This window comes from Artibeus jamaicensis, unplaced genomic scaffold (genome assembly GCF_021234435.1).
Source record: "Artibeus jamaicensis isolate MK-2021 breed Jamaican fruit bat unplaced genomic scaffold, CSHL_Jam_final contig_700, whole genome shotgun sequence".
NCBI classification, from domain to species: domain Eukaryota; kingdom Metazoa; phylum Chordata; class Mammalia; order Chiroptera; family Phyllostomidae; genus Artibeus; species Artibeus jamaicensis.
Genome location: NW_026521930.1, coordinates 11,026,095 through 11,039,992, shown reverse-complemented (window position 1 = coordinate 11,039,992; position 13,898 = coordinate 11,026,095).

Below are 13,898 nucleotides of genomic sequence, written 5' to 3'. Positions count from 1 at the left end.
CCTTTAAAACCAGGGACAAAACTGGCTGCTAATGTTATTCTCATTCCTCCAGAAGTCTTGTCAGGGTTCATCAGTTATTGCACAGAAGACTAGCTCACACACCTAGAGTACTTAAAGGCTGTGTGCTGTGGGGCAGTGACTGGATGGTCCTGGCCCCTGCCCAAGGGTCAGGCCACATGGTCCCCAAGGCTTGTGGGTGGGTGATGTTCTCATGACCTAAAGAACCTCCCTGCATCTGGGAGGTTCCCTCTATGCTGAGTCTCAGTATGCACAAGGGCCAGTACAGTCAAGGTCATGAATGCCTGCTGTTCTGGAGGGCAGTGCCTGGGCCAGCTTGGCTTTTCCTGTGCCTTCTCCCGCTCCCAGGAGCACAGGGCCAGGATACTGCCTAATGCAGAGAGCACCAGAAAGCTCTTAGGTGTGTTCCCTACTGTAAGTTCCTGAACCAGAACCACAGGTGGGCAAGAGAAGAAAAACTGAAAGTCCACGTGGCACCTGCGTCCCCTTAACAGGACCCTTGCCTGACAGGAACTTTGGAGCAGGATGCTGGTGGAATCACTGGCTTTCTTGCCACTTCAGAGTCATAACAAATTTTTATTTTCTCCACCATTGTTTTGAGATTGTTAGCTATGAAAGAAAGCAAAGGTTTTTGTCACATTCTGTTATTGTTGGTGGCACTGAGCTCAGTGTCTCAGCATGAGAGATATAAGATATGAATGTATTACCAAAGAGGTTAGAAGAAAATACTTTAGTCCTTAATTTGAATTAGAAGTATCAGTGTGAACTTACAGTGTATTTCTATCTTAAGAAAATGTTTCTAACTATCCACTGAAAAAGCCAGGGAAACATGATTAGCTCACTAGTCATGAGCATAATTTCCTATTAAAAGGAACAGGGAACATTAGAAAATTGGCGAATTCTAGGGCAGCAGCAAAAAACAAAAAACACAGAATGAATCTAGAATGCCTTTTCTTACCAGATAGCAAGGATGCTATCAAAAGACTACCCAAATTCTGTCAAAAGAAGTCAGAAGCAACTTACAGAGGTTCCAGCTGGCCATATAGGACAATCTGAGAATCATTATGCATAATAACTGCAATTATTGAAAAATGTCAAAATGTTTAAATCTTTGAGCTTATATTTAAATATAAACATATTTAAAAATGAAAAATACACCTGTCATACAGCCCAGCAATTCCACCTCTGGGTATTTATCTGAAGAAAACAAAAACACTAATTCAAAAGAGACATGCACACCTATGTTCATTACAGCATTGCTATTAATGGCTAAGATATGGAAGCAACCCAGCTGTCTATCAATAGGTGAATGGATAAAGCAGGTGTATATATGTGCAATGGAATATTATTCACCAACAGAAAGAATTAAATCTTGCCATTTGTGATGAGAGTGTGTTATGGACCTAGAATGTACTGTGTTAAGTGGAATAAGTCAAAGAAAAAACATATGACTTCACTCATATGTGGAATCTAAAAAATAAATGAAACAAAATAGAAACAAACCCATACATATAGAGAACAAGCTAATGGTTGCCAAAGGAGGGATGGGTGGGGTATAGAAATTTAAAACAAACTACTTGGTTATCATTGGAGTATTAATATTGAGCCAGCTCATTCCTTTTTTTTTTTTTTAAAGATTTTATTTACTTTTAGAGAGAAGAAGGGAGGGAGAAAGACAGGAAGAGAAACATCAATGTGTGGTTGCCTCTCATGCACCCCCTACTAAAGACCTGGCCCACTACCCAGGCCTGTGCCCTGACTGGGAATCAAACAAGTGACCCTTTCTTCGCAGGCTGGCAGTCCACTGAGCCACCAGGGCCAGCTCATTCTTTTGAACACTTACAAACAAAGAAAAGAGTCTAGCATTCATACTTTCGTTTTTATAGAGATGTTTGGGGAACAAAATAACAGGTGAGAGGAAGTTTTGATACAGGGTGCAGCCAAGAGACGAGGCCCAAAAAGGGATTTGGAATGGGGCCCAGAACTCAGAGTGTCCAGGGAATATTAGAAAGACATATAAGATGTCCTTACCCTATCACCCCTCAGGTGTGAGTTGGGGGAAGGGACACATGGAGCAGGAACATGCAAAGTTGTTTTGTACAGCCTCAGCTTTACAGCTAACCTCTGGCATGGTCATTTAACATACCTATAACCTTTAACTGACTGCATAGATATGTTAAATAGCTGTAGCCATGCTCTGAGCCAGGGTGATGGAAGTGACTTCCCCCCAAGATCTAACTGGGGGCAAGTACCCCAGGTGACAGCACCTGAGTGAGAGCTTGGACAAGATTGGCTCCATGACATGGGCCATATATGCCCAGACTCATGATGGCAGCCCAGTAAACTTGGAATCATACAGGAATGCTGGCAGGTGCACGTGACTGTAGGATGAGTTAAAAATGGGGGTACAGAGGAAGATCGGCATGGGGATTTAAACCCAGACACAGCAGCCATTGAGAGAGAGCCACACACTTTTGGCCAGAGTGCAGACCCCCGCAGCTCTGGTGGAAAGAAGAACCATGTGGTTTTGGCCAGAATGGGGACCCCTGCAGCTTTCGTAGGACCAGGTGGCAGGACCATGTGGCTTTGGGGGGGGGGGTGCTCCCTTTGGTCACATGACCCGGGAAGCAGGAGAGACTTTGCTTGGAAGAGGGTGAAAGAACTCTTGCCAGTAGGCCATGAGAAGGTGCCACATGGCTTTGGAGTAATTAGAGATCCTGCCTGGATGGTGACACAGCTGACAGGTGTCAGGAGCCTGAATCACCGATGTTTGCTTCTTTTCCTGAGATACAGTACCCCGAATTAGGGCAGGGGGAGAAGGGAGCACTGTGGGTGTCTTTAGGTATCCAAAAAGGACTTTGATATCTTAATGAAGACATTGGGTCACTATTTTAAGTCTGTATAGCATTAAATAAACATTTCCTTTCCTTTTCACAAATCTCTGGCATTGAGAGACATCTTTCCTATCTGGCGGTGGACATAATGAACCTGATAGGGGGTCCTTTCAGTAATAGTGTATCGTGACCCCCCCCCGCCCATGTGTATGCTGTGTTTTGTAATAGTTTCTCTTTATAAAAATATTTTTGACAGTGAATGAAAAAGGAATAATACAATGAAATATTCACAATTTTACAACTTATAAAGACTTCATGGATCTTAGCTTTGAGTACCAATGCCTGTCTGTTAACATCAGGGAAAAAAAAAAAGACGCCCTGACTGGTGTAGCTCGGTGGATTGAGCACAGACGGGCCTGTGAAGCAAAGGGTCGCCGGTTCGATTCCTAGTCAGGGCACATGTCTGGGTTGCAGGCCAGGTCCCCAGTAAGGGACACATGAGAAGCAACCACACATTGATGTTTCTCTCTCACTCTTTCTCCTTCCCTTCCCCTCTCTCTAAAAATAAATAAATAAAATATATTAAAAAACAACCAGACATGCCATTTTATTGAAGAACACACCACCACTATTATGTAGTCTTGCTAAAGAGTTGAACTTGAATCTGACCAAGCCTCTAGATCCAAATTACATTTATTTTAATTGTTTTTCAAGTATAGTTTTCTGCCCTTTCCCCCCATTCCAGCCCACCTCCCCAGCCCTCCCCGCCTCCCTCCCATTTCCACCCCCCCTTGTTATTGTCCATGTGTCCTCTATACTACTTCCTTCAAACCCTTCCCCCCTTCCCCTGAAATTTCCTCCCCTCACCCCTCTGGTCACTGTCAGCCTATTCTCAATTTCAGTGTCTTTGGTTATATTTTGCTTGTTTGTTTGTCTTGTTGATTAGATTCCTGTTGTAATGGAATTTTATACAGCAGAAAGAAAGAAGGAGCTCCTACCCCTTGCAACAGCATGGATGGAACTGGAAAGCATTATGCTAAGCGAAATAAGCCAGGTGGTAAAAGACAAATACCATATGATCTCACTTTTAACAGGAACCTAACCAACAAAACAAACAAACAAAATATAACCAAAGACACTGAAATAGAGACAGGCTGACAGTGACCAGAAGGGAGAAGGGAGGGAATTTCAGGGGAAAAGGGGAAGGGTTTGCAGGAACAAGTATAAAGAACACATGGACAAAAACGGGGGGGGGGGGGATGGAGATGGGAGGGAGGTAGGGAGGGCTGGGGGTGAGCTGGGATGGGAGTAAAAGACAGAAAACTGTACTTGAACAATAATTTAAATAAATAAATACATACATACATAGAATTTAAAAATTTTAAAGAGAAGGAAAAATAAGCAGTCAACCAGAACAGAATGAAAAAATAAGAATTCAGAAAAATGAGGAGAGGCTTAGGACCCTCTGGGACAACTTGGACCATTCCAACATCCAAATCATAGGGCTGCCAGAAGGAGAAAAGGAAGAGCAAGAAGTTGAAAACTTATTTGAAAACGTAATGAAGAAGAAGTTTCCCAATCTGGCAAAGTGAATAGACTTCCAGGAAGTCCAGGAAGCTCAGAGAGTCCTAAGGAAGTTGGACCCAAGGAAGCACACACCAAGGCACATCATAATTTTACTACCCAAGATTAAAGATAAGAAGAGAATCTTAAAAGCAGCAAGAGAAAAGGAGACAGTTACCTACAAAGGAGTTTCCAAAGACTATCAGTCGATTTCTCAACAGAAAACTCGCAGGCAAGAAGGGGCTGGAGAGAAGTACTGAAAGTCATGAAAGGCAAGGACCTGCGTCCAAGATTACTCTTTTGAACAAAGGTATCATTTGAAATGGAAGGGCAGATAAAGTACTTCCCAGATGAGGTCAAGTTAAAGTAGTTCATCCTCACCAAGCCCTTATTATATGAAATGTTAAAGGGACTTATCCAAGAAAAAGAAGATAAAAAATATGAACAGTAAAATGACAACAAACTCACAACTATCAATATCTGAACCTAAAATAAAACCCAAAACGATGTGAACAAAATGAAGAGACACAGCACACACTTCTGGGGGGAAACACAACACACATAACAACAAAGAGTTCTGTAAACAAAAGATACACAAAGAAAACTTACAGAGCAATAAGAAAAAGGCAGATAACCAAAGGGTAAAACAGGGAAAGAATGGACGTCAGCAATTCATAGGAGAGGCACCCGAGGGCCAATGAACAGGAAGAAATGCCCATCTTACTAGTAGTCAGACAAAGCACATGAATGAACTGTATTTACCAGAATAGCAAGAGTCTAAAGGCAGAGACAGAGGGAAAACAAATTGATATCCGTTGCTGATGGGACTGGACTGCAGCCTCTGGGGAGAGCTGTTTGGTCATACCCAGTACCATTAAATGCAGCCCCACTCCACTCGCTTGTGGGGACCAGCCCTACACAAACACCAGTTTGTACGAGGAGACATGTTCCAGGAAGTTCCTTGCAGTGTGCTGTTTATAATAGCAACGATGTTAGTATTGTTGCACTGTAATATTGTATATTGTATATTGTCTGAAAAATAGCAACAATTATTATCATTAAAGGCCTGGAAATGGCTAAGTAAAATATGATTAATATGATTTATACATAATTGGATACTATACACAGTTAAAATAAATGAACTGGGAATGTAACTGTCAGCTCAGGTAAATTTCAAAACCAATGCTGTGAAAACAACAAGTCATAAGAATGATACCTATTTGAATGATACTATTTATATACATCTTTAAAACCAAAACTATTACATAGTACTTAAGGACATGTGGGAAGATATTAAACAAGCACACAGATATTGTGTACCAGCTTGGTTGATTTTTCTTTGTTAAAGGAAGTGTTGAAGCAAAAATGGCAAAATGTTAACTAATATTCTAAATCTGAACGAGGATATTGTGTCTTCCTATTAAGTTGTTTTTCAGACCTTTCTGCACATTGAGCTATTATTTACAATTTACTTTTTGAATAATTTGCAATTCCATGGAGAAATGTTTGTGTTACAGTGTTAAGGTATAAAAGCAGGACAAATATACACAAATATAGACAAATTTTACAGATTAAATTTTTTAAATTTATTTTTTATTGATTATGCCATTACAGTTGTTCTATTCCCCCCTTCATTCCCCTCCACCCTACCCCCCATCCCCACCGTTACCCCCCCTTTAGTTTATGACCATATGTCTCAAGTCCTTTAGATTCTATATTTCCCATACTATTCTTGCCCTGCCCCTGTCTATTTTCTACCTACCGTCTATGCTACTTATTTTCTGTACCTTCTCCCCCCTTCTCCTCCTCCCACTCCTCTATTGCTAACCCTCCATGTGATCTTCATTTCTATGGTTCCGCTCCTGATCTAGCTGTCCTCTTAGTTTGCTTTTGTTTTAGGTGTGGTTGTTAATAACTGTGAGTTTGCTGTCCTTTCACTGTTCATGTTTTTTTAACTTCTTTTTCTTAGATAAGTCCCTTTAACATTTCATATAATAAGGCCTTGGGGATGATGAACTCCTTGAATTTGATCTTATCTGAGAAGCACTTTATCTGCCCTTCCATTCTAAATGAAAGTTTTGCTGGATAGAGTAATCTTGGTTGTAGGTCTTTGGATTTCATGACTTGGAATACCTCTTTCCAGCCCCTTCTTGCCTGTAAGGTCTCTTTTGAGAAATCCGCTGACAGTCTGATAGGAACTCCTTTGTAGGTGACTGTCCCCTTATCTCTTGCTGCTTCTAGGACTCTCTCCTTCATTTTAATCTTGGCTAATGTAATGATGATGTGCCTTGGTGTGTTTCTTCTTGGGTCCAACTTCTTTGGGACTCTCTGAGCTTCCTGGATTTCCTGGAAGTCTATTTCCTTTGCCAGATTGGGGAAATTCTCCTTTATTATTTGTTCAGATAAGTTTTCCACTCATGGCTGTTCTTCTTCCCCCTTCTGGTACCCCTATAATTCGGATGTTGGAGCGTTTAGAGATGTCCTGGAGGTTCCTAAGACTCTCCTCATTTTTTTGAATTCTTGCTTCTTCACTCTTTTCTGTTTGGCCATTATTTGCTTTCTTCTGGTCTAATCCATTGATTTGAGTCCCAGTTTCCTTTTGATCACTATTGGTGTCCTGTGCAATTCCATTCATTTCAATTAGTTTCGCCTTCATATGTTTGTCTAATTTGTGGCTATAATCAACCAGTTCTGTGAGGATCCTGATCACCAGTGTTTTAAACTGTGCGTCTGAGAGTTTTGCTATTTCTTCATCGCTTAGATTTATAGGCTCTGGGGCTTTGAGATCTTCTTGAGCCATTTTTGGTCTGTTCTCGCCCATTGTTTAAATTTTTGAGAGAGATATTTAAAATATTTATAGTAGTGGGCAAAATTCTGGAAGTCTGCTTGTCCTCACACTTATCCATATTTCCCACTTATTCCTCTTTTGCCATGAAAATGTATTACATTTATATCCAGAAGGAATTCTTAAACAACTGTAGAAGATGTGAGTCTCGATCCTAGGAAAGGGTCCAAAACCTCAGGAGAGGTGCCGCGTGTTGGCTGCAGGAGAGGCCGTGCTGCAAAGCCGCTTCTGAGCTCCTCACTCTCCCACCGGGCCAGCGCACCCGTTGGGAGTCCCAGCTGCGCACAGGCGGGTGCTGGGGTGTGGCAGCGAACACAACGTGCAGATTCTTGCCTCACCGTAGAGAGGAAGGTCTGGTGTGGAGGGGATGGAGAGCACGTCACCACGCAGGTCACCTCTCCACCGCCCATGCTGGCTTAGTCCCAGGGCCATGAGAGGACCCGAAGGTGGACTGGGCCCCTGGGGAATCTGGCCTCCGGGCAACACTCAACTGGAACCCAGAGAACGAGGAGCAGGCCTAGGGCCCAGTACAGCAGGGACGTGCAGAGGAAGGAAGGCCCGCAGGGCGCAGTGGAGGAGCTGGAACGGGGGCAGGGGCGTGGAAGTCGTTGGAGGGTTTAAGCTGGGCGGTGACAGGATTAGACTGGCTTCTCGGAGTCCCGATGCCGCTCTTTGAAGACCCGAGTGGGTGCTGAGCAGCCCCATTGGAGAGAAAATGGCACGGGATCCGGGCGGAGGAGGCAGTGGAGACGGAGAGATGTGGGAGGATGTGAGATATTTGGGGAGATGGGGTTTCAGGCCTTAGGTCATGTGTCGGGGGCAGTCACTGGGGGAGATGCCGAGGGGGGAGCCAGGTCCAGGGCGGCGGCAAAGTCCGGGTCGGTGGGACAGGGGGGCAGTGGACCGAGAGCAGACTCGCGAGGGCAGGCGCGGAAACGGGACGGCGAGCAGCCCCTGGCGTCACTGAGCTTCGGTTTCTCTTGGGGTTTGTGACTATGCCTGTGCTTCCAGGGTGCGCGACTCAGCCCCTTATCCAGACCCAGACCACTCCTGCAGCAGCCTCTCTCCTCCCTCCGCAGGCGCGGTGCGCTGCCCCGGGGGCTGGAACGAGCGCGGCGTGTGCAGCGATGGCAGCGAAGCCCGGGTCTGGGCCCCGAAGCCCGTGCAGGCTCTGCGGTCGTCATCGGTGCGCCCCGTGGGCCGCGGGGCTGACCACTCCCTGGCTCCCTGCCAGCTGCCTGCCCTCCCGCCCCCGGCGGCCAGTGAGGACGCCGAATCTCAGGAAGCCATGGAAAGACAACCAGTACTGCCTACCCCAAGCCAATCCCACAGGTGCAGAAATGGGGGGCTTGTGACAGAGACCCTTTAATAAAGCAGCTTTTCCCACTCAAAAAAAAAAAAACAAAAAACGAAGTACGGAAACAACCAGAACAGGAACAGAATCACATAAATGGAGATCCCATGGAGGGTTATCAGTGGGGAGGCAGAGTAGGAATGGGGGAAAGGTGCAGAGAATAGGTAGCATAAAGGTAGGTACAAAATAGACAGGGGGAGGTTAAGAATATATGGGAAATGTAGAAGCCAAAGAACGTAAATATACAATCCATGGACATGAACTAAGGGGGGGAGGGGGATGCAGGGGGCAAAGGAATAAAGGGGAGAAATAGGATAACTGTAATAGCATAATCAATAAAATATATTTAAAAATATAAAAACAAAGAAAACTACAGCCAGGTGGGAACCACAGGTGGAGAAGGCTCTTCATCTTCCCTTTGTGGGTGGGACACTCCTCTGAGGATGCACAGTCAATAAGGATATATGGTAATAGGATGCAAATGAAGGGAATGATCATTGTCAGCCTTACTTCAGTAAGAATCATCACCTCAGGGCTCTCCCTCTAGGGAGCATGCGTATGCATTTTCCTGTCCCCTTCGTCTTCCCCCCAAGAGTATTACCTTTGCCTTTCCCTCTCCTATGCTTTAAGGGCCCTTCTTTGCTTCTGTAACTTGTTTCCTGAGCCTACACTGCCCAGGTGGTTCATTTCTACTACCTCTGTAACTTCCTAAATAAACTTTCTCTTATAATTTGAAAAAAAAAAAAAAAGATCAGATCATTGAGGTGTGTGTGTCAGAATAGGAGAGTTTCAGAAAAGGAATTGAGTCACAGAAGAAGTGGGGGATGGTGTCGTCTACACAGAATGAGACTTGAGTCACCAGCAGGGTGTGCAAAAGGACATCCAGGTTGGCGATGACCCATGACCCAGAGGACCAGAACACAAAGCTGATGGATCGTCTTTGCTAAGTAGAGTAAGGGGTAGCATATGGTGACAAAGCAGTCATAGACCATTACAGCCAGAAAGAAATTGTCCATATCCACAAACATGAAAAGAAAATAAATCTGCATGAGGCACCCAGAAAAAAATGTTCTGAATCCTGAGTACGTGATCGGACAGCATCTTGGGGACAGTGGAAGAGATGCAGATGTTCATGAAGGACAGACTGCTGAGGAAGAAGTACATGGTAGTATACAGGTGGGAGTCCATGCTGATGGCCCATAGGATAAGTAGGTTTCCTAGGACTGTGACTAGGGATATGCTCAGGAAGAGGAAGAGAAGGAGAAGCTGCTGCTGGGACTTCCTAGAGCTCCAGAAGGAGAAACTAGGATACACTTGACTGGTTTGCCCTCTCATGGAGCTGGCAGAGAGGTAGGGGTCACAAACCAAGAAGGTAAGGGTTTGGATGCAACAACCCAAGCTCCGGTGATGGTCATGTTAGTGACACCTGTATTTGAGTTGCTCCATCAGGATCTTCCTCTCGTCCCTACACCCTCAACTTCCAACTCCCAGTCCTACATGATGCTGGTCCCACTGGAATCAGTTTTAAATTTTTATCAAATATAACATAAAACACAGGCACATACAGATCCTTTATCTGTCATTATATAGGTCTCTTTCAGTAGCTCATAGAGACAAGAGAAACAAGTTATTACTGAGTTCATCTCAAGCTCCAACCGATGGATTCAGGACTCTTATTCCCTGGATCTGGAAGGAAGTTCTTCAAAGAATTTCACTCATTAATTAGAAATATTGACATCACTGATATAATCTTACCTGGGAGAAGCTGTTGCTGTTGCTGTCAAGTGTTCACCTTTGAGGAACTGGCCAATGCTTCTCTTTATTATAAGGTTTGGAAAGTCTTGGAAATACAGGTAGTTCCTGAGTGGGTGAGAACCAGGGATTCATGACCTTAGCCCTCTGTGCAGGAAGACTTCTTGGGGAAATTAGAGGTGGGCATTTACAGTAGTTTCCATGGCTGCTGGGACCAAATTCCCTGAGAACCTCATCAGAGACAAGCAAAAAGAACTGCCCCACCTATCTGTTGGTCTCTGGAGACCCAACAATGACCACAAAGTATATTATTGAGTCCTAAGTCAGAACTTGGAGATAAAGCAATCTAGGTAAAAACAGGTCCTACAGAAAATTTCTGAGACCTCATTGAATCACCTTGTGAATCTAGGCTTATGCTTATGGATTTGAAAATTCCATTATTAAATGTTTTTCTTCTTATTTTCTTCTTTCAGAAACTGGGGTTACTATAGTATAATCTGAGTGAATCTCATTTTTTTTCTCATATGTGGTCATTTACTGTGTAAAGTTAATGATGTGTTTGCAGATAGGAATGCTGAGCTGGGGACTTAACATTACAGACTTTATCATTTAAAGCATTTGGTGTGAAAGATAACCTATTTATGATCGCAGGGAGAGCTCTATCAGAGAGAGTACAGCATGCCATTACTGAGAAACTCCAGGATCCTGGGATAGACTTCTTTTAGGATGTCTTCCCAGCTCACAGTGAGTCACCTTTTTCTGAGAATGATCCTCTAATCCAGAGTCACAGGGCTGTGGGGTCCAGTAACACAATTTATACTGCACCACCTCCTGCCCAGTGAGGACCCATGATTGGAGGGGGGAACTGGGAACTGAGGCTGAGGCATGCAGGTCATTCTCAGTATGACTTGGTCTGGATATGTAGGAGTTTACAAACCCTCCAGAGTGCCTCATAAATGGAGATGCAAAAGTTTTTCTTACGATAGTTTTCCAAGTCCTTTTCTGATGATTGGCCTCACTCACAGTTCTTAGTCGAAAATAACAAAAAGCACATTTTGCAGAGCTATGCAAGAGAATTATTTCTTGAAAATGATAATGGATGCCTTTCAAAAACACTAAGCAGCTGAAGAACCAGACTCAGAAGGTCACACACAAGCTATAATGGCCCAAAGCATGCCACAGAACTGGTTTTACTAGCATACCAGTGGTTCCTGCTGCCTCCGAGCATAAATGTCATAGTTCATGGCGGTCCTCTTGTGTGTGGTAGACTCACCTAGACAAACCTGGGGGGACGGGGTGGTAGTGGTGAAGTGCAAAACTTAAGGGGGTCCCCAAAAACGTAGTAATCAACATAAATATTTCAATACACTGAATTATAAAAACCAAAGTTAGTGCGAAAGTCTTTGAACAAAATATCAAATTTTTAAAGACAAGATAAGTAAGATTGAAGTCAATTTAATATTGTTGAAGACTTTCATTTTGTTGAGAGAAATTGTCAAATATGGCAATTGTCTGAGTTGAAACTGAGATAGGCCAAGAAGTAGATTTTGATTAATTTATTTCTATTTGATTGGCCAAAAAGTTTATTTGGTTTTTCCCCATGATGGCTCTAGTTGTCTAACTTCATTCAGAACAATTTTATTAGATTGTATTATGACACCTGTCATATCAGTGCGCATTTTTTTAAAAAATCAAAATTGGTAAATTTTTGTACAGCCATTTAATATTGAAGATGGAAGAAAATATGCAATATTTTGGCATATTGTGTGTTACTATTTCAAGAAAGATAAAAATGCAACTGAAACGCAAAAAAAAAATTGTGCAGTCCATGGAGAAGGTGCTGTGATTGATCAAACATGCCAAATACAGATTCAGAACTCACCAGAACATAGGTGTGGTTAAAGACAAGAAAGTGGGTGTAATTGCCTAGGGGAGAGTATAGAGTGCAAAGAAATCCAAGAATAAAACCCAAGAGGAAAACAAACATATTGGGGATGATAGAAAAGGAACAGCTGACAAAATAAATGGAGCAAAGAGACAGGAAGCAAGCAGAGAAGGGTGTTTAATGAAGTTGTGAATTTTTATAGAAATTAATGAAAAACAATGCCAAGTGCACTGGGAAATCACCAAAAATACTGGATAGCAATATTGTGTTTTGCAAAATTATGTTTTCTTTTTTTTTTTTTAATTTTTAAAATATTTTATTTATTTATCTTTTTTTCTTTTTTTTTTTTTTATTTAAATAAAATACTAAGTGTTGTTTTTAAAGAATAGTTGGTAATATGGCAAATGGACTAGACCTTAGCACTTAACTTTAGTTAGGTAACATGGTTTATCGATTCTTTGCTGTTGTTGCTTCCATGCTATTATTGCTACTGGTAAAACGTGTCTCAGATTGGTTTCTCCAGATCCACATGCCTTTCATTCACTTATTCGGTATTAGTGGGTTGTATTTATAATTTTTCAGGAATCAAGCCTTTAACAGGGCATTCAAAGTATATGTGTGTGAGTAATGAACTCTCACAGTCTGTAGAGGGCCTTGAGGGAAGAGGAAGGGGAAGAAGAAGCAGCTATAAGCAGATTAACAGTATCACATGGACAAGAACTCAAAGAGGAGTTTTCTGTGGGAACTCAGGACAGGCAATGAGAGTCTCAGCCTAAATGATTCAGCAAAGGCTTCATAGAGGAGACATGGACTTCAGCTCTTGAAGACTCAGAGGTTTTCTCCTCAAGGAGAAGGACCAGGTCTCCTGGTCAGACTGAATACAAAAGTTGACCTTTCTCCAAATTCATAAGTACCTTTATTCTAAATATGCCCCTGTAACTTCCACCAAGATGGAGGCATAGGTGGAGACGCTGTGCTTTCTCACACAACCAAGTTTAGAGACAACAAAATATTAGCAACAGAAATCACAGCCAGAACACAGAAAATTGAACTTTTCGGAAGGCTGATAACAAATTCTTCAGCCTGACCGGTAAGAGGAGCAAAGCCAACAGCTGGCGGAGCGGGGTTGCACAGGAAAATTCGGTCAGATCAAAACGCAGACTCAGGCGCGCAGATCCCAGGCGTGGGGTTGCAATGGGCAGACCCAGTGAGTGATCCGTGGACCCAGTGAGGGCGCAAGGCGGTGGGTTGACTGTGGTCCCGCATTCATGCGCAGATAGACCAGCGAGGGAGTGGGCGGTGAGACGGGACCAAGCAGGCCCCAGTGGTGAGAGGCAGCAGAGGGGGCCGCCATTTTCCCACTCTGACCCCGCCCCCACATACAGGGTCACAATCCAGCGACCTGAGTGGCCCTACCCTGGTGAATACCTAAGGATCCGCTCCTCATACTTAATGGGCACAAACAGACCAAAAATGGCTCAAGAAGATCTCAAAGCCCCAGAGCCCATAAATCTAAGTGACAAAGAAATAGCAAAACTTTCAGATGCACAGTTCAAAACACTGGTGATCAGGATGCTCACAGAACTGGTTGATTTTAGTCACAAATTAGAGGAACATATGAAGGCTAAACTAATTGAAATGAAGGGA